The sequence below is a fragment of the Symphalangus syndactylus genome, chromosome 13 (genome assembly GCF_028878055.3).
Source record: "Symphalangus syndactylus isolate Jambi chromosome 13, NHGRI_mSymSyn1-v2.1_pri, whole genome shotgun sequence".
In the NCBI taxonomy this organism is placed as follows: Eukaryota; Metazoa; Chordata; class Mammalia; order Primates; family Hylobatidae; genus Symphalangus; species Symphalangus syndactylus.
The window spans coordinates 34,014,902-34,032,414 of NC_072435.2; the positions used below are offsets into that span (position 1 = coordinate 34,014,902).

The 17,513-nt window shown below is 50.0% G+C and overlaps 2 protein-coding genes across 4 annotated transcripts in view; one reads left to right on the top strand and one right to left on the bottom strand.

Moving 5' to 3' along the window:
* ELAVL1 (ELAV like RNA binding protein 1) overlaps positions 1–1,841 on the bottom strand; it is a 43,869-nt gene extending 42,028 nt beyond the window's left edge. Inside the window, exon 1 of the mRNA XM_055236263.2 lies at positions 1,546–1,841. The gene's annotated coding sequence lies outside the window, so the exon portion shown is untranslated. The remainder of the gene's footprint in view (positions 1–1,545) is intronic.
* The window catches only part of CCL25 (C-C motif chemokine ligand 25), a 64,126-nt gene continuing 48,432 nt past the window's right edge, over positions 1,820–17,513 (top strand). The window contains exon 1 of one of the 3 annotated variants that reach the window (XM_063615952.1): positions 1,820–2,014. The gene's annotated coding sequence lies outside the window, so the exon portion shown is untranslated. The remainder of the gene's footprint in view (positions 2,015–17,513) is intronic. The other 2 variants (XM_063615953.1, XM_063615954.1) reach the window with 2 other exon arrangements.

The following is a 17,513-nucleotide window of genomic DNA, read 5'->3' on the forward strand; positions in this document are numbered from 1 at the left end:
GCCCTGGAGCCTTGTGATTATAGGAGCAGCACAATCGAGTGGTTATGATTCAGAGGGCCCGAGTTCAAACCCTGGCACGGCCACTTTAGTGCATGAGACTGGTCATATCAAGTGACCCATCTAAGCCTCAGTTTCTTCATCTCTGAAATGGAAATTAATGGAAATTATAACATCACCTGCCTCAAGGACTGCAGACAAACGTCCACAAAGTGTCAAGCACATAGTAAATCCTCAATAAATACTGGTGGTTATGTATAACATCATTTATTCAGTGCCTACCAGGCACAGACCACGCACAACGCAAAGGGCTTCCTACCCTCTTCAATTTGCACCACACTTTTGTCCTTCCCATTTTACAGATAAGAAAACTAAGGCTCAACAGAGTCAAGCTTGTTCGAGGTCTTGGAAGCATCTCTCAGGGCATTAGAACTTTTGGAGGAAGAGCATTTAGTTCAGTAATGGTTCTCACCTGAGACCCCTCCCGCGCAACCCGGGCCATCTGGCAATGTTTGGAGATACTTTTGATCCTCACGACTTGGGGCATGGGGAAACTGCTGGCATCTCGTGGGTAGAGGCCAGGAATACGGCTTAACTTCCTACGTTGCACAGGGAAGCCCCCACCACCACCACAACCAAAAACTATCTGACCCCAAACATCAGTAGGGCCAACGTTGAGAAACCCTGCTCTGGACAGATCATTCTCCTCATCTTCCCACTTCTGGCCATCCGGATCTTAGATGAACACTTTCTAGCAAGGGGGCTCAAGTCCCACCACGGGAAGCCCGTGCACAAGTTGTGCAGAAGTTCTTCTTCACCTGCCCTGCACACAGGAGGGACCAAAACCCATTTTAACAAGCCCCGCAGCCCAGAGCACCGGAAAAGGAAGGAAGGGCATCCATCCCCCATTGTTCAACTGTGTGCAGCTTGTGTTTCCAACAGGCACACACACATATTTTACAAATCCTAACGTCCCACGCCCCACAAACAGCTTTGTTAGAGATGGCGCTCAAAAAAAGATGCAGTTTAGATTTTTTTTTCCCCAGGACTCCCGTGTATCTACTGAAGGGTTTGCACACTTCTCAAAGGACCTCGCACCGGCCGCGGTGTTCTGACAACGACCACAAAAGAATCTGTGGGATTTCCCGGGGGAGCAAGCCCGTGGGCCGTGACCTCTGCGCGCTCAAAGCGTTCCCCGCGCTCCCCCGTCGCTGGCCCCACTCTCCCGCCCCCGGAGCCCGGGCTTCCAAGGCGACCGAGGCCCCCGGCCGTGCAGCCCGGCCCCCCGGCGCATGCCCACGCCGTATCCCCCTCGCCCGTCCCTCGAGGCGCCAGAGGAATCCGGCCCTGGGGCCTGTCGCCGGCGCCCACACCGGCCCGCCCCGACCCGCCCGCCGCGGCCCCCGCGCGCGTCCCCTCCCCCGGTCCGGCGCGGCCTGGGCCTCGGCCGGTGCAGGCCCGCGGGCGCCCCGCGGCCAGGCCAGGCGAGCTCAGGCCTGCCGCGGCCTACCCCGTCGGGCGACGCCGAAGGCCCCCCCACCGCCTCACCTGGATGCGGGCGGGCGGGCCCGGGGCTGCTCCGGGGCGGGCGGGAGGCGGCGGCGGCGCGGCGCTAACGGCTCCGCTCGGCCTCGGTAGCGGTGGCGGCGGTGGCGGCGACGGCGACGGCGGCAGCGGCTCCTCCTCAGCGCGCACGACCCGCTCCGGCCCGCGGCCCGGACACGCCCCCCCGGCGCGCGAGCCCATTGGCCGACGTCCGCCACGGCGCGCTGCTCATTGGCCGGCGTGGCTGTCGCGGCGTTCCGGGGCGCGCGGGAGAGGCGGGACTTCCGGTCGGCGCCGCCTGCAAAGGGCTCCGTGGCCGGCGGAGACGCGGGCAGCCAGCGATGGCCGCGGAGGGGGCGAACTGGGTTCCGGCCCTCGGGGGCTGACGGAAGGCGGTGGCTGAGGAGCAGCGCCTCTGGTTGAGCGCTCGCCGTGTGTCCCGCACCTGTCTGTCCTGCCGCCGCCCAGTAAGGTAGGAACGAACAGTCAGCGCGCCGGGGTTACGGGTACAGAACCTGGGTTCGAATCCCGGCCCCGACGTTTCCGCACTACGTGCCGTTGGGCAGGAGCTGACGTCACCTTGCCAGGCCTCAGTTTCCTTCTCTGGTGCGCTGAGGAGGCGGGGCATGGAACGTGGTCAGCGCTCCATCGGTGCTGGCTCTTTGAGCAAGCTAGTTCCCGAAGGCTCAGCATCTCATTCATTCATTAAAATGTCATTGAGCGCCTACTGTGTGTCAATCACTGTATGGGCAGTGAGCAGAAAAAAAATACCTGGTCTTATTGGGCTAACATTCTAAGCCAGCGCTGGCCTAGAATGCCCTAGTAGAAATACATGCAAGCTACATGTTTAATTTTTTTTATATAAAGATGGGCGCTGGCTCTGTTGCCCAAGCTGGTCTCGAACTCCTGGACTCAAGCGATTCTCCTGTCTCCGCCTCCCAAGGAGCTGGGATTACAGGCATGCCTGCACTCTGCCTAATTTTTTCTTTTTTTTATGATCTGAAAATAATAGTCTTTTTATTTTTATTTATTTATTTATTTATTTATTTGAGATGGAGTCTCGCTCTGTCTCCAGGCTGGAGTGCAGTGGCGTGATCTCGGCTCACTGCAACCTCCGCTTCCCAGGTTCAAGCGATTCTCCTGCCTCAGCCTCCTCAGTAGCTGGGCCTACAGGCGCTGTGCCACCACAACCAGCTAATTTTTGTATTTTTAGTAGAGACGGGGTTTCACCGTGTTGGCCATGATGATCTGTATCTCTTGACCTCGTGATCTGCCCGCCTCAGCCTCCCAAAGTGCTGGGATTACAGGCGTGAGCCACTGTGCCTGGCCTACCATTTTGTTTTTGTTTGTTTGTTTGTTTGTTTGTTTTGAGACAGGATCTCACTCTGTCACCCAAGTTGGAGTGCAGTGGTGTGATCACGGCTCACTGCAGCCTCAGCTTCCCCAGCTCAGGCAGTCAATCCTCCGGCTTCAGATTCCTGAGTAGCTGAGACTGCAGGATGTGCCACTATGCCTGGCTAATTTTTTTTTTTTTTTTTGTAGCGATGAGGTCTTGCTGTATTGCCTAGGCTGGTCTCAAACTTCTAGACTTAAGTGATCCTCCTGCTTTGGCCTCCCAAAGTGTTGGGATTATAGGCATGAGCCACGGTGCCCAGCCTATTTCTTTTTTTAATCATATTTTCTTAGAAAAGTTTTTTTTTGTTTTTTTTTTTTGAGACAGGGTCTCACTCTGCTGTGCAGGCTGGAATGCAGTGACGTGATCTCAGCTCACTGCAACCTCTGCCTCCCTGTTCAAGTGATTCTCGTGCCTCAGCCTCCCAAGTAGCTGGGATCACAGGCATGCACCATCATACCCAGCTAATTCTTGTAGTTGTAGTAGAGATGGGGTTTTGCCATGTTGGCCAGGCTGGTCTCAAACTCCTGGCCTCAAGTGATCCACCCACCTGGGCCTCCCAAAGTGCTGGGATTACAGGCATGAGCCACCACCCGGCCTAGGAAAGCTTTTTAGAGATTGGGTCTCACTGTGTTGCCCAGGCTGGAGTGCAGTGGCTGTTCACAGGTGCAGTCATCCCACAGGTTTAACTCCTGACCTCAAGCAGTTCTCCTGCCTTAGGCTCCCAAGTAGCTGGGACTATAGGCACGTGCCACCACACCTAGCTCAATTAAATGTTAAATTTAACATTTAATTGTTAAATTTTATAGTAACCAGCATTCTGGGTCATCACACTGCAATAGAAGTATAAACAAAGCAGGCTGGGTGCAGTGGCTCACGCCTGTAATCCCAGCACTTTGGGAGGCCGAGGTGGGCAGATAACGAGGTCAGGAGTTCGAGACCAGCCTAACCAACATGGTGAAACCTCAGTCTCTACTAAAAATACAAAAATTAGCTAGGCGTGGTGGCAGGAGCCTGTAATGCCAGCTACTCGGGAGGCTGAGGCAGGATAATCACTTGAAACTGGAAGGTGGAGGTTGCAGTGAGCCGAGATCCTGCCACTGCACTCCAGCCTAGGTGAAAGAGGGAAATTACATCTCAAAAAAAAAAGTATAAGCAAGCCACAGATTTGTCAGCGAGGTATGTAATGTAAATTGATTAAATTGTTAGCCATGTTTAAAATAAGTAAAAAGAAACAGGTGATGTTAGTTGTATTGTGTTTTATTTAACTCAGTAGGTTGAATATGTTATTATTTAAACATGTAGTCAATATTTTAAAATATAGGATGTTTTGCATCTATTACCTTTCCAAAATACAAGATACTTTGTGTCCTTTTTCTTTCCTGCATGCTTTTTTTCTTTTTATTTTTTTGAGACAGAGTCCCACTCTGTTGCCAAGGCTGGAGTTCAGTGGCGGGATCTCAGCTAACTGCAACCTCTCCATCCCAGGTTCAAGCGATTCTCCTGCCTCAGCCTCTTGAGTAACTGGGATCACAGGCACCCGCCACCACACCCCGCTAATTTTTTTTTTTTTTTTTTCTGAGATGACTCTCTCTCTGTCTCACCCAAGCTGGAGCATAGTGGCAGTATCTCGGCTCAGTACAACTTCCGCTTCCCAGGTTCAAAGTGATTCTCCTGCCTCAGCCTCCCCGAGTAGCTGGGATTACAGGCGCCCGCCACCATGCCTGGCTAATTTTTGTATTTTTAGTAGAGATGGGGTTTTACCATGTTGGCCAGGCTGGTCTTGAAGTCCTGACCTCAGGTGATCTGCCTGCCTTGCCCTCCCAAAGTGCTGGGATTACAGACGTGAGGCACCGCACCCAGCCTAATTTTTGTATTTTTAGTAGAGACGAAGTTTCACCATGTTGGCCAGGCTGCCCTGCATGGTTTTGTTTGTTTGTTTTGAGATGGAGTCTTGCTCTGTTGCCCAGGCTGGAGTGCAGTGGCGCAATCTTGGCTCACTGCAACCTCCACCTCCTGGGTTCAAGCGATTCTCCTGCCTGAGCCTCCCAAGTAGCTGAGATTACAGACATTTGCCACCATGCCCGCCTAATTTTTTGTGTTTTTAGTAGAGACGGGGTTTCACCATGTTGCCCAGGCTGGCCTCAAACTCCTTACCTTAAGTGATCCACCCGCCCTGGCCTCCCATAGTGCTGGGATTACAGGCGTGAGCCACCGCGCCCGGCCCCTGCCTGCTTTTGAAATCTAGTATGTGTCTTATATTCCGCAGCACAGCACAGCACCGCACATCTCCAGTCGGACTGGCTGCATTTCAAGGGCTCAACCATCACACGTTACCACTGGCTACTGCATCAGACTGTGCAGTGCTAGATGGGGAGTCAGAAGAGAAACCAAGTGATTTCCACGTCAAGTGGTGAACAGGCTAAGAAGAAAAGTAAATTGGGGAAAGAGCATGGGGAATGTGGGAGTTGCTGTTTGAAAGAGGATGGTTGGGAAGGCTGAAGAGGTGTCATTTGCAGAGGGACCCAAAGGAGGTGAGAGCACTGAACAAATAGTTACATTCTTCATTGTCTGCCGCAGTGCTGTCCAGAAGAGCTTCCCACCATAATGGGCATGTTCCGTATCAGCACCGTCCAGTTCAGTAGCCCCTGGCTCCATGGGGTTTTCTCTCTCTCTTTTTTTTTTTTTTTTTAAGACAGAGTCTTGCTCTCTTGCCCAGGCTGGAGTGCAGTGGTGTGATCTTAGCTCACAGCAACCTCTGCCTCCTGGGTTTAAGCGATTCTCCTGCCTCAGCCTCCCGAGTAGCTGGAACTACAGGCATGCACCACCACAGCTGGCTAATATTTATATATTTATTTTTTGCTTTGTTTTGTTTTGAGACGGAGTCTTGCTCTGTTGCCCAGGCTGGAGTGCAGTGGCGTGATCTCAGCTCACTGCAAGCTCCGTCTCCTGGGTTCATGCCATTCTCCTGCCTCAGCCTCCCGAGTGGCTGGGAATACAGGCACCTGCCACCATGCCCGGCTAATTTTTTCTTGTATTTTTAGTAGAGACAGGGTTTCACTGTGTTAGCCAAGATGGTCTCTATCTCCTGACCTCGTGATCTGCCTGCCTTGGCCTCCCAAAGTGCTGGGATTACAGGTGTGAGCCACAGCATCCAACCTATATTTATATTTTTATTTATTATTATTATTATTATTATTTTGAGATGGAATCTTGCACTGTTGCCCAGGCTGGAGTGCAGTGGTGTGATCTCAGCTCACTGCAACCTCCGCCTCCCGGGTTCAAGTGATTCTTGTGCCTCAGCCTCCCAAGTAGCTGGGACCGCCTGCTACCATGCCTGGCTAATTTTTTTGTATTTTTAGTGGAAACAGGATTCATCATGTTGGCCAAGCCAGTATTGAACTCCCAACTTCAGGTGATCCACCAACCTCGGCCTCCCAAAGTGCTGGGATTACAGGCATGAGCTGCTGCACCTGGCCTCCATGTGTGTTTTGTAGGGTTTTGTTTTTTTTTTTGTACTTGGCACATGGCTGGTTCCATTAAAGAACTGACTTTCTGACCAGACAATGGTGGCTCATGCCTGTAATCTCCAGCACTTTGGGAAGCCAAAGTGGGAGGATAACTTGAGGCCAGGAGTTCAAGACCAGCCTGGGCAACATAGCAAGCTCCCGTCTCTAGCAAAAATAAAAAAATAAGCCAGGTGATATGGTGTGGGCCTTTAGTCTCAGCTACTTGAAAGGCTGAGGTGAGAGGATTCCTCGAGCCCAGGAGTTCGAGACTGCAGTGAGTTGTGATCATGCCACAACACTTCAGCCTGGGCAACAGAGCAAAACCCCATGTCAAAAAAAAACAAAAAACTGAACGTAAGTTTTTAATTAATTCAAATTTAAATAACCACATAGGGCTAGTCACTCCTACAGTGGATAGCATAGGGTTGGTATAGTGGTGACAAGTCCTCTGAATTAAGTGGGTCCTTCATGGCAGATGCTTTATGGACATCCTCCTGTGAAATCCTAGAAATAGGCCGGGTGCGGTGGCTCATGCCTATAATCCCAGCACTTTGGGAAGCCGAGGCGGGCGGATCACGAGGTCAGCAGTTCAAGACAAGCCTAGCCAACATAGTGAAACCCCATCTCTACTAAAAATACAAAAATTACCTGGGCATGGTAGTGGGCGCCTGTGATCCCAGCTACTCAGGAGGCTGAGGCAGGAGAATCGCTTGAACCTGGAAGGTGGAGGTTGCAGTGAAACGAGATCACGCCACTGCACTCCAGCCTGGGCAACAAAAGCCAAACTCCGTATCAAAAAAAAAGGAAAAGGAAACATTTTAAACTGAGATTGGGGTGATGGGCAACAGAGTGAGACTCTGTCTCAAAAAAAAAAAGACCTTATTTTTTAGAAAAATGTAGACCAGGCACAGTGGTTCACACCTGTAATCCCAGCACTTTGGGAGGCTGAGGCAGCAGAATCTCTTGAGGCCGGGAGTTTGAGACCAGCCCAGGTAATATAGCAAGACCCCCATCTCTAGTAAAAATTTAAAAAATTTGCTGGGTGTAGTGGCACACACCTGTGCTCCCAGCTACTGGGGAGGCTGAGGTGGGAGGATTGGTTAAGCCTGGGAGGTCAACGCTACAGTGAGCTGTGATTGCACCACTGCCCTCTATTCTGGGTGACAGTGTGACCCTATCTCAAAAAAAAAGGAAAAATTTTAGATTTACAGAAATGCTGCCAAAGTAGTAGTAGAGAGTTACCAGGCCTGGCGCAGTGGCAGGTACTTATAATCCCAGCTACTTGGGAGGCTAAAGTGGGAGGATCTCTGAGCCCAGGAGTTGCAGACCAGCCTGGGCAACATAGCCAGACCCTGTCCTTTTTTTTTTTTTTTTTTTGAGACCAAGTCTCGCTCTGTCGCCCAGGCTGGAGTGCAGTGGTGTGATCTTGACTCACTGCAATCTGCATCTCCTGGGTTCAAGCGATTCTCCTGCCTCAGCCTCCCAAGTAGTGGGATTACATGCGCCCACCACCATACCCAGCTAATTTTTGTATTTTTAGTAGAGATGGGTTTTCACTGTGTTGGCCAGGTTGGTCTCCAACTCCTGACCTCAGGTAATTCACCTGCCTTGGCCTCCCAAAGTGCTGGGATTACAGGCATGAGCCACCAGACCCTGTGTTAAAAACAAACAAACAAAAAAACAGAGTTACCATTATTCTCTATTAGTAACATATTTTAGTTACAAATGAGTAACATATTGGTAACAAATTAATAATGATAATTTGTTGCAGTTAAGGGACCAATACTGATACTTTGCTATTAACTGAAGGTCAGAGTTTATTTAGTCTTCCTTTGTGTTGCCCTAGTGTCTTTTTTCTCTCCCAGGATCCCACCCAGGAGACTATCTCCCTTTTTTTTTTTTTTTGTTTGAGACAGAGTCTGGCTCTGTCACCCAGGCTGGAGCGCAGTGGCGCGATCTCGGCTCACTGCAGCCTTCACCTCCTGGGTTCAAGTGATCCTCCCGCCTCAGCCTCCTAAGTACCTCGGACTTCAGGCACCCGCCATCATGCCTGGCTAATTTTTGTGTTTTTAGTAGAGACGGGGTTTCGCCATGTTGGCCAGGCTGATCTTGAACTCCTGACCTCAAGTGATCCACCTGCTCCGCCTCCCAACGTGCTGGGATTACAGGCATGAGCCACCGCGCCCAGCCAGTCCATCTCACTTTTAGTTCTCTTATCTCGTTAGGCTCTTCTTGGCTGTGACAGATTCTCAGACTTCCCTAGTTTTTGATGATCTTGACAGTTTTGAGTGCCGGTCAGGTATTTTGGTAAGAGTGTCCCTCTTTTGGAATTTATCTGGAGTTTTTCTCGTAAGAGTGGGATGACACGTTTTTGGCAGCAAGATCAAGGAAATAAAGTACCATTTTAATCACACCATATCAAGGGTACATCCTATCAAATGTATTATTTATTTATTTAAAGAGACAGGGTCCCGGCCGGGCACTGTGGCTCACGCCTCTAATCCTAGTCCTTTGAGAGACAGAGGCAGGTAGATCACTTGAGGTCAGGAGTTCGAGACCAGCCTGGCCAACATGGTGAAACCCTATCTCTACTAAAAAAAGTACAAAAATTAGCTGGATGTGGTGGAATGCACCTGTAGTCCCAGCTGCTCTGGAGGCTGACGCATGAGAATTGCTTGAACCTGGGAGGCAGAGGTTGTAGTGAGCCAAGATTGTGCCACTGCACTCCAGCCTGGGGATTACAGGTGTGCACCACCATGCCTAGCTAATTTTGTATTTTTCAGTAGAGACGGGGTTTCACCATGTTGGCCAGGCTGGTGTTGAACTCCTGACCTCAGGTGATCCACCTGTCTCGTTCTCTTTAGTCTCAGCTACTTGAAAGGCTGAGGTGAGAGGATTCCTCAAGCCCAGGAGTTCGAGACTGCAGTGAGTTGTGATCATGCCACAACACTTCAGCCTGGGCAACAGAGCAAAACCCCATGTCAAAAAAAAAAAAAAAAAAAACTGAGCGTAAGTTTTTAATTAATTCAAATTAATTAATTCAAAATTAATTCGAATTAATTCAAATCCTGAGTAGCTGGGATCACAGGTGCCCACTACCATGCCCAGCTAATTTTTGTATTTTTAGTAGAGATGGGGTTTCACTATGTTGGCTAGGCTTGTCTTGAACTGCTGACCTCGTGATCCGCCCGCCTCGGCTTCCCAAAGTGCTGGGATTACAGGCATGAGCCACCGTGCCCAGCCCTCTTTTTTTTTTTTTTTTTTTTAATAGTGTGGAAGGAAGTCACTATGTGTAGCCCACATCTAAGTTATGGAAGGTTATACTCTATTTCTTTAAGGGTAGACTGTCTACATAATTTTTTTTTTTTAATTTTAGAGACAGAGTCTTGCTGTGTTGCTCAGGCTGGAGTGCAGTGGTGTGATCATGGCTCACTGCAGCCTCAACTTCCTAGGCTCAAGAGACCCTTCCGCCTCAGCCTCTCTAGTAGCTGGGACTACAGGTGCGCGTCATCACATCTGGCTACTTTTTGTGTTTTTTTGTAGAGGTGGGATCTTACTATGTTGCTCAGGCTAGTCTGGAACTCCTGGCCTCAAGCACTCCTCCTGCCTTGGCCTCCCAAACTTCTGGTGTTACGATTTGCATCACCACATCTGGCCCTACATAAATTATTATTATTTTTTAAGCTTGTCCACAGCTGAAACATAAGTTTTCTAGAATCCTTCCACATGGGAGATTTTTCTCATTCTCCCCCACTTATTAGGTCATTGAATTATATCAGGATGGAATGCTGGATATTTATTTATTTATTGTATTTTACTTTTGAGATGGAGTTTTGCCCTTGTTGCCCAGGCTGGAGTACAGTGGCATGATCTCGGCTCACCACAACCTCCGCCTCCCGGCTTCAAGAGATTCTCCTGCCTCAGCCTCCCAAGTAGCTGGGATTACAGGCATGTGCCACCACGCCCGGCTAATTTTGTAATTTTTTTTTTTTTTTTTTTTTTTTGAGATGGAGTCTCACTCTGTCACCCAGGCTGGAGTGCAGTGGTGTGATCTCGGCTCACTGCAAGCTCCGCCTCCCGGGTTCACACCATTCTCCTGCCTCAGCCTCTCCAAGTAGCTGGGACTACAGGTGCCCGCCACCACACCCAGCTAATTTTTTTGTATTTTTAGTAGAGACGGGGTTTCACCGTGGTCTCGATCTCCTGACCTCGTGATCTGCCCGCCTCGGCCTCCCAAAATGCTGGGATTACAAGCGTGAGCTACTGCGCCCGGCCTAATTTTGTAATTTTTAGTAGAGACAGGGTTTCACCATGTTGGTCAGGCTGGTCTCGAACTCCCGACCTCAAGTGATCTGCCTGCCTCAGGCTCCCAAAGTGCTGGGATTACAGGCGTGAGCCACCGTGCCCGGCCTGGATGTTTATTTTATGCTTTGTGTTATAACCCAATACTACTGTATTTTGTCAGTCAAACTGTTCCAGCTTTGGCCGTCTACCACTCTTTAATTTGGCTTCTGTAGCCCTTTGACATATTCCAATCAATGTGTTTTTCAGTGGTTTTTTTGTTTGTTCGTTTTATTCGAAGCAGTTCCTTAAACTTTGTGGCAACACAAAATGCTGCAGGCCTATTTTGTATATTTCTGCCCTTCGTCCTAGAAGCAGCCATATCTCCAAGGTGGAGGCCCTGGTTCCTTTTGGTAGAGAATGATATAGAAAACCAGGATCTGGGGTACCAGAAGTGCTCATTGCTACTGAAATGTTGTTTCTTTAGATCTTTAGATCACCAATAGCTTTTTTTTTTTTTTTTTTTTTTTTGAGACAGAGTCTCGCACTCTCGCCCAGCCTGGAGTGCAGTGGTGTGATCTCGGCTCACTGCAAGCTCCACCTCCCGGGTTCACGCCATTCTCCTGCCTCGGCCTCCAAGTAGCTGGGACTACAGGCGCCTGACACCACGCCCGGCTAATTTTTTCGTATTTTTAGTAGAGATGGGGTTTCACCATGTTAGCCAGGATGGTCTCGATCTCCTGACTTTGTGATCCATCTGCCTCGGCCTCCCGAAGTGCTGGGATTACAGGTGTGAGCCACCGCACCCGGCCTTTTTTTTTTTTTTTTTTTTAAAGATGGTCTCACTGTGTTGTCCAGGCTGGAGTGCAGTGGTGCTATCTTGGCTCACTGCAGCCTCAACCTCCGGGGCTCAAGCTATCCTCCGACCTCAACGTCCCAAGTAGCTGGGATTGCAGGTGCGTGCCACCGTGCCCACCTAAATTTTTGTATTTTTTGTAGAGATAGGGTTTTACCATGTTGCCCAGCCTGGTCTCGAACTCCTGAGCTCAAGTGATCCACCCACCTTGGTGTCCTGAAGTGCTGGGATTACAGGCGTGAGCCCCCAAACCCAGCATCAATAGCTCTTTTCTTTCCTTTTTTTTTCTTTTTTTCTTTTTCTTTTTTTTGTTTTTGTGAAAGGGTCTGCCCTCACCAGCTGTGGGACCTTGGGCAAGTCATTTAATCTCTCTGAGTTTCAGCTTCCTCATCTCTAAAATGGGGGTGGGCCAGATGCAGTGGCTCACACCTGTACTCCCAGCACTTTGGGAGGCTGAGGTGGGCAGATCATTTGAGGCTAAGAGTTCAAGACCAGCCTGGCCAATATGGTAAAACCCCATCTCTACTAAAAATACAAAAATTAGCCAGGCATGGTGGTACACACCTGTAATCCCAGCTATTCTGGAGGCTGAGGCAGGAGAATCACTTGAACCGGAGAGGGGGAGATTGCAGTGAGCCGAGGTGGCGCCACTGCACTCCAGTCTGGGCAACAGAGCGAGACTCTGTTTCCAATAAATAAAAATAAAATAAGGCTGGTGTGGTGGCTCACGCCTGTAATCCCAGCACATTGGAGGCCAAGGCAGGCAGATCATCTGAGGTCGGGAGTTCAAGACCATCTTGACCAACATGGAGAAACCCTGTCTCTACTAAAAATACAAAATTAGCTGGGCGTGGTGGCGGGTGCCTGTAATCCCACCTCCTCGGGAGGCTGAGGCTGGAGAATCGCTTGAACCCAGGAGGCGGAGGTTGCGGTGAGCCGAGATCACACCATTACACTCCACCTGGGAGACGAGTGAAACTCCGTCTCAAAAAATAAAATAAATAAAATGAGGGTGATCACAGTACAGGTGATCCTTGAACAACCCGGGTCTGAACTGCACAGGTCCACTTACAGCTGGATTTACTTCCACCTCTGCCACCTGTGAGACAGCAAGACCAACCCCTCCTCCTCCTCCTCCTCCTCCTCCTCAGCCTACTCCGAGTGAAGATGACGAAGATGAAGACCATTATGATCCACTTCCACTTAATGAAAGATGAATATATTTTCTCTTCCTAATGATTTTTTTTTTTGGAAACAGAGTCTTGCTGTCTCCCCCAGGCTGGAGTATAGTGGTATGATCTTGGCACACTGCAACCTCTGCCTCCTGGGTTCAAGTGATTCTCCTGCCTCAGTCTCCCAAGTAGCTGGGATTACAGGCGCCCGCCACCATGCCCAGCTAATTTTTGTATTTTTAGTAGAGATGGGGTTTCACTATGTTGGCCAGGCTGGTCTCAAACTCCTGACCTCAGGTGATCTGCCTGACTTGGCCTCCCAAAGTGCTGGGATTACAGGCATGAGCCCCCTTGCCTGGCCTCTTCCTAATGATTTTTTAAAGTACATCTTGTTTTCTCTATCTTTATCATAAAAATATATGATACAAATAAAATACAGAATATGTGTTAATGGACTGTGTATATTATAAGTAAGGCTTCTGGTCGACAGCGGACTATTATTGGTGGTTAAGTTTTGGGGGAGTGTGTGTTCAAGGGTCAACCGCACTTCCTGAGGGCACTGTGAGAACTAAAATAACCCACTTTTACAATCTTTGGAACCAGGGGCAGGTGCTGGGGCTCACACCTGTAATTATAGCACTTTGGGAGGCTGAGGCAGGAAGATCCCTTGAGGCCAAGAGTTTGAGACCAGCCTGGGCAACAAAGCAAGACTCCATCTCTACAAAAATTTTTAAAACTTAACCAGGCAGCTGAGCGCGGTGGCTCACGCCAGTAATCCCAGCACTTTGGGAGGCCGAGGCAGGCGGATCACAAGGTCAGGAGATCGAGACCATCCTGGCTAACACAGTGAAACCCCATCTCTACTAAAAATACAAAAAATTAGCTGGACGTGGCAGCATGCGCCTGTAGTCCCAGCTGCTGGGGAGGCTGAGGCAGGAGAATGGTGTGAACCTGGGTGGCGGAGCTTGCAGTGAGCCGAGATCGTGCCACTGCACCCCAGCCTGGATGACAGAGCGAGACTCCGTCTCAAAAAAAAAAAACAAAAAACCAGGCGTGCTGGCGTGTGCCTGTAGTCCCAGCTAGTCAGGTGGCTGAGGTGGGAGGATCCCTTGAGCTCAGAAGTTTGAGGTTGCCATGAGCCATGATCGTGCCACTGCACTCCAGCCTGGGTGACAGCGAGACCTTGTCTCTAAAAAAATTTTCTAAAAAAACAAAATCCGGGTCTGCTTGGTCTCAAAGATCTTTATTTGCCTGCTCTGATTGTGAGATAGGAAGTTCTTATCTGGTTTTGCCTTTTTATTTATTTTTTTTGAGATGGAGTCTGTCTCTGTCATCCAGGCTGGAGTGCAGTGGCACAATCTAGGCTCACTGCAACCTCCGCTGATAGCGGATTACACTTTTAGTTTTTTATGAGATGGAGTTTTGCTTTTGTCGCCCAGGCTGGAGTGCAACGGCAAGATCTCGGCTCACTGCAACTTCCACCTCCCGGGTTCAAGCAATTCTCCTGCCTCAGGCTCCCAAGTAGCTGGGATTACAGGTGCGCACCACCATGCTCGGCTAATTTTTTTGTATTTTTAGTAGAGATGGGGTTTTGCCATGTTGGCCAGGCTAGTCTCGAACTCCTGACCTCAAGTGATCCACCTGCCTTGGCTTCCCAAAGTGCTGGGATTACAGGCATGAGCCAGCACTTCTGGCTCTGTTTTGCTTTTTTTTTTTAATCAGAAGCATAGTCTTGATCCTGGGGAGTAGGAATTGGCCACAGTAGTTCGGGATATTCTTGCCGTCCCTCTCAGTCCGTCTGTTCCTTCAGCACAAGGTGTTGTGAGTCCAGGAGGTCAGGAGACACAGAAACTGAATGAACCCAAGTCCCTGCTCTAGAGGACATCACTGCCCTGAGGCAGAGATGGAAATGTGGACACATAAATCCACCCAGCATGACAAGGGATGGGCACAGATCTGCCTCCCACGGAGGGCAGTGTTGGGGCCACATTAATCCATGAGGAAGGGTCGGCTGGGCAGAGAAGAGAGGTGGGGAATTCCAGACAGGGAATGGCAGGAGCAACGGCACAAATTTGTCAGGGAGGATCATTCGGGGAGCAGGGGTGCCGGTTCGGAGGGGAGATCACAGTGAGGTGGCACTGGCCTTGAGCCCTGGAAAGTCGGGCAGAGAAGCTCTGATGTGATCCCATAGCCCACGTAGTCAGCCCACTACAGCCCGATTCGGCCCATGCCTGTTTTCCGGTGGCCCGTGAGCCAAGAGTGATTTTTCCACAGTTGGAAAAATAACAATAGTGTTTTGTGACATGTGAAAATTACATGAAATGCAAGTTTCAGCGTCCATAAAGTTTGACAGTAACACAGCCACGCCTCTCCTTTGTGTGTGGCCAGGGGACGCTCTTGAGCTGTCATAGAGGCGGAAGTTGTGCAGACAGGACCTGCCTCATGGATGTGCAAACTGCATCACGCGGGGCCCTGCCTTTCCACTGTCTCCGTTCTGAAGTTCTTTGTGGTTTATGATTGAAGGGCCCCAGGCTTTTGTTTTGCATCAGGCCATGGACATTATATCATGTAGGGTACATGGCAACAGAGACCATGTACCCTACAAAGCCCCAAATATTTGCTATCAAGCCCTTATCAGAAAACATTGGTGGATCCCCCGCAGAGATTTCCATGTCCTGATACCCTGGAACCCATGAATATGGTACCTCACACAGCAGGCTTAAGGGTCTTTTTTTTTTTTTAAGAGATAGGGTCTTGCCCTGTCACCCAGGCTGGAGTGCAGTGGCACGATCACAGTTCACTACAGCCTCAAAACTTTTAGGCTCAAGCGATCCTCCTGGCTTAGCCTCCTGAGTAGCTGGGGCTATAGACATAATGCCCAGCTAATTAAAAAAAAAAAATAGAGATGGGGTCTCACTATGTTGCCCAAGCTGGTTTTATTGAACTCCTGGCCTCAAGTGATAACTCCCGCTCAGCCCCCCAGTGTTGGGATTACAGGCATGAGCCACTGTGCCCAACCTGGTTAAAGATTTTGAGATGGGCCAGGCATGGTGGCTCATGCCTATAATCCCAGCACTTTGGGAGGCTGAGGCGGGTGGATCACCTGAGGCCAGGAGTTTGAGACCAGCCTGGCCAATATGGTGAAACCCCGTCTCTACTAAAAATATAAAAATTAGCCGGGCGTGGTGGCGCATGCCTGTAGTCCCAGCTACTCTGGAGGCTGAGGTTGCCGTGTGCCAATGTCGTGCCATTGCACTTCAGCCTGGGCAACAGAGCAAGATTCCATCTCAAAAAAAAACTTTGGGAGGCCAAGGCGGGTGGATCACAAGGTCAGGAGATCGAGACCATCCTGGCTAACATGGTGAAACCCCATCTCTACTAAAAATACAAAAAATTAGCCGGGCGTGGTGGCGGGCGCTTGTAGTCCCAGCTACTCGGGAGGCTGAGGCAGGAGAATGGCATTAACCCAGGAGGCGGAGCTCGCAGTGAGCTGAGATTGTGCCACTGCACTCCAGCCCAGGTGACAGAGCAAGACTCTGTCTCAAAAAAAAAAAAAAAAAAATCTTGAGATGGGATATCATTCTGGATGATCTGGGTGACCCAATGTCATCACAGGGTCCTTATAAGAGGGAGGCAGGAGGGTCAGAATCAGAGACTGGAAGAGGCTGCACTGCTGGCTTGAAGGTGGAGGAAGGGGCCGCAAGCCAAGGAATTCAGGTGTCCTCTAGACGTTGGAAAATGCAGGGAAATGGATTCTCCCTTGGAGCCTCTAGAAGGAACCAGCCCTGTGCACACCTTGATTTTAGAACCTAGTAAGAACTAATTTCAGACTTCTGACCCCAGGATTGTAAGATAATAAAAATGTGCTGCTTTGGGCTGGATGCGGTGGCTTACATCTGTAATTCCAGCACTTTTGGGAGGCCGAGGTGGACAGATTGATTGAGCTCAGGAGTTTGAGACTAGCCTGGGCAATATGGTGAAACCCCATCTGTACAAAAAATAAAATTAGCTGGGCGTGGTGGCATGTGCCTGTAGTCTTAGCTACTTGGGAGACAAAGGTGGGAAGATCAACTGAGCCCAGGAGGCTGAGGCTGCAGTGAGCCATGATCGCACCACAGCATTCCAGCCTGGGCAACAGAGTGAGGCCCTATCTAAGATTAAAATAAATAGCTGGGCACGGTGGCTGACGCCTGTAATCCCAGCACTTTGGGAGGCTGAGGCGGGCAGATCACGAGGTCAGGAGATTGAGACCATCCTGGCTAACACGGTGAAACCCCATCTCTACTAAAAATACAAAAATTAGCCGGGCTTGGTGGCGGGCGCCTGTAGTCCCAGCTACTCGGGAGGCTGAGGCAGGAGAATGGCATGAACCCGGGAGGCGGAGCTTGCAGTGAGCTGAGATTGCACCACTGCACTCCAGCCTGGGCGACAGAGTGAGATCTGTCTTAAATGAACAAACAAACAAAGAATTTATCTTTTAGCTGAAAGAGTTTAAAACTGACAGGTGATTCTCTTTTTTTTTTTTGAGACAGAGTTTCGCACTTGTTGCCCAGGCTGGAGTGCAATGGTGTGATCTTGGCTCACTGCAACCTCCGCCTCCTGGGTTCAAGCAATTTTCCTCCTGCCTCAGCCTCCCGAGTAGCTGGGATTACAGGCATGTGCCACCACGCGGGGCTAATTTTGTATTTTTAGTAGAGATGGGGTTTCTCTATGTTGATCAGGCTGGTCTCAAACTCCCAACCTCAGGTGGTCTACCCACC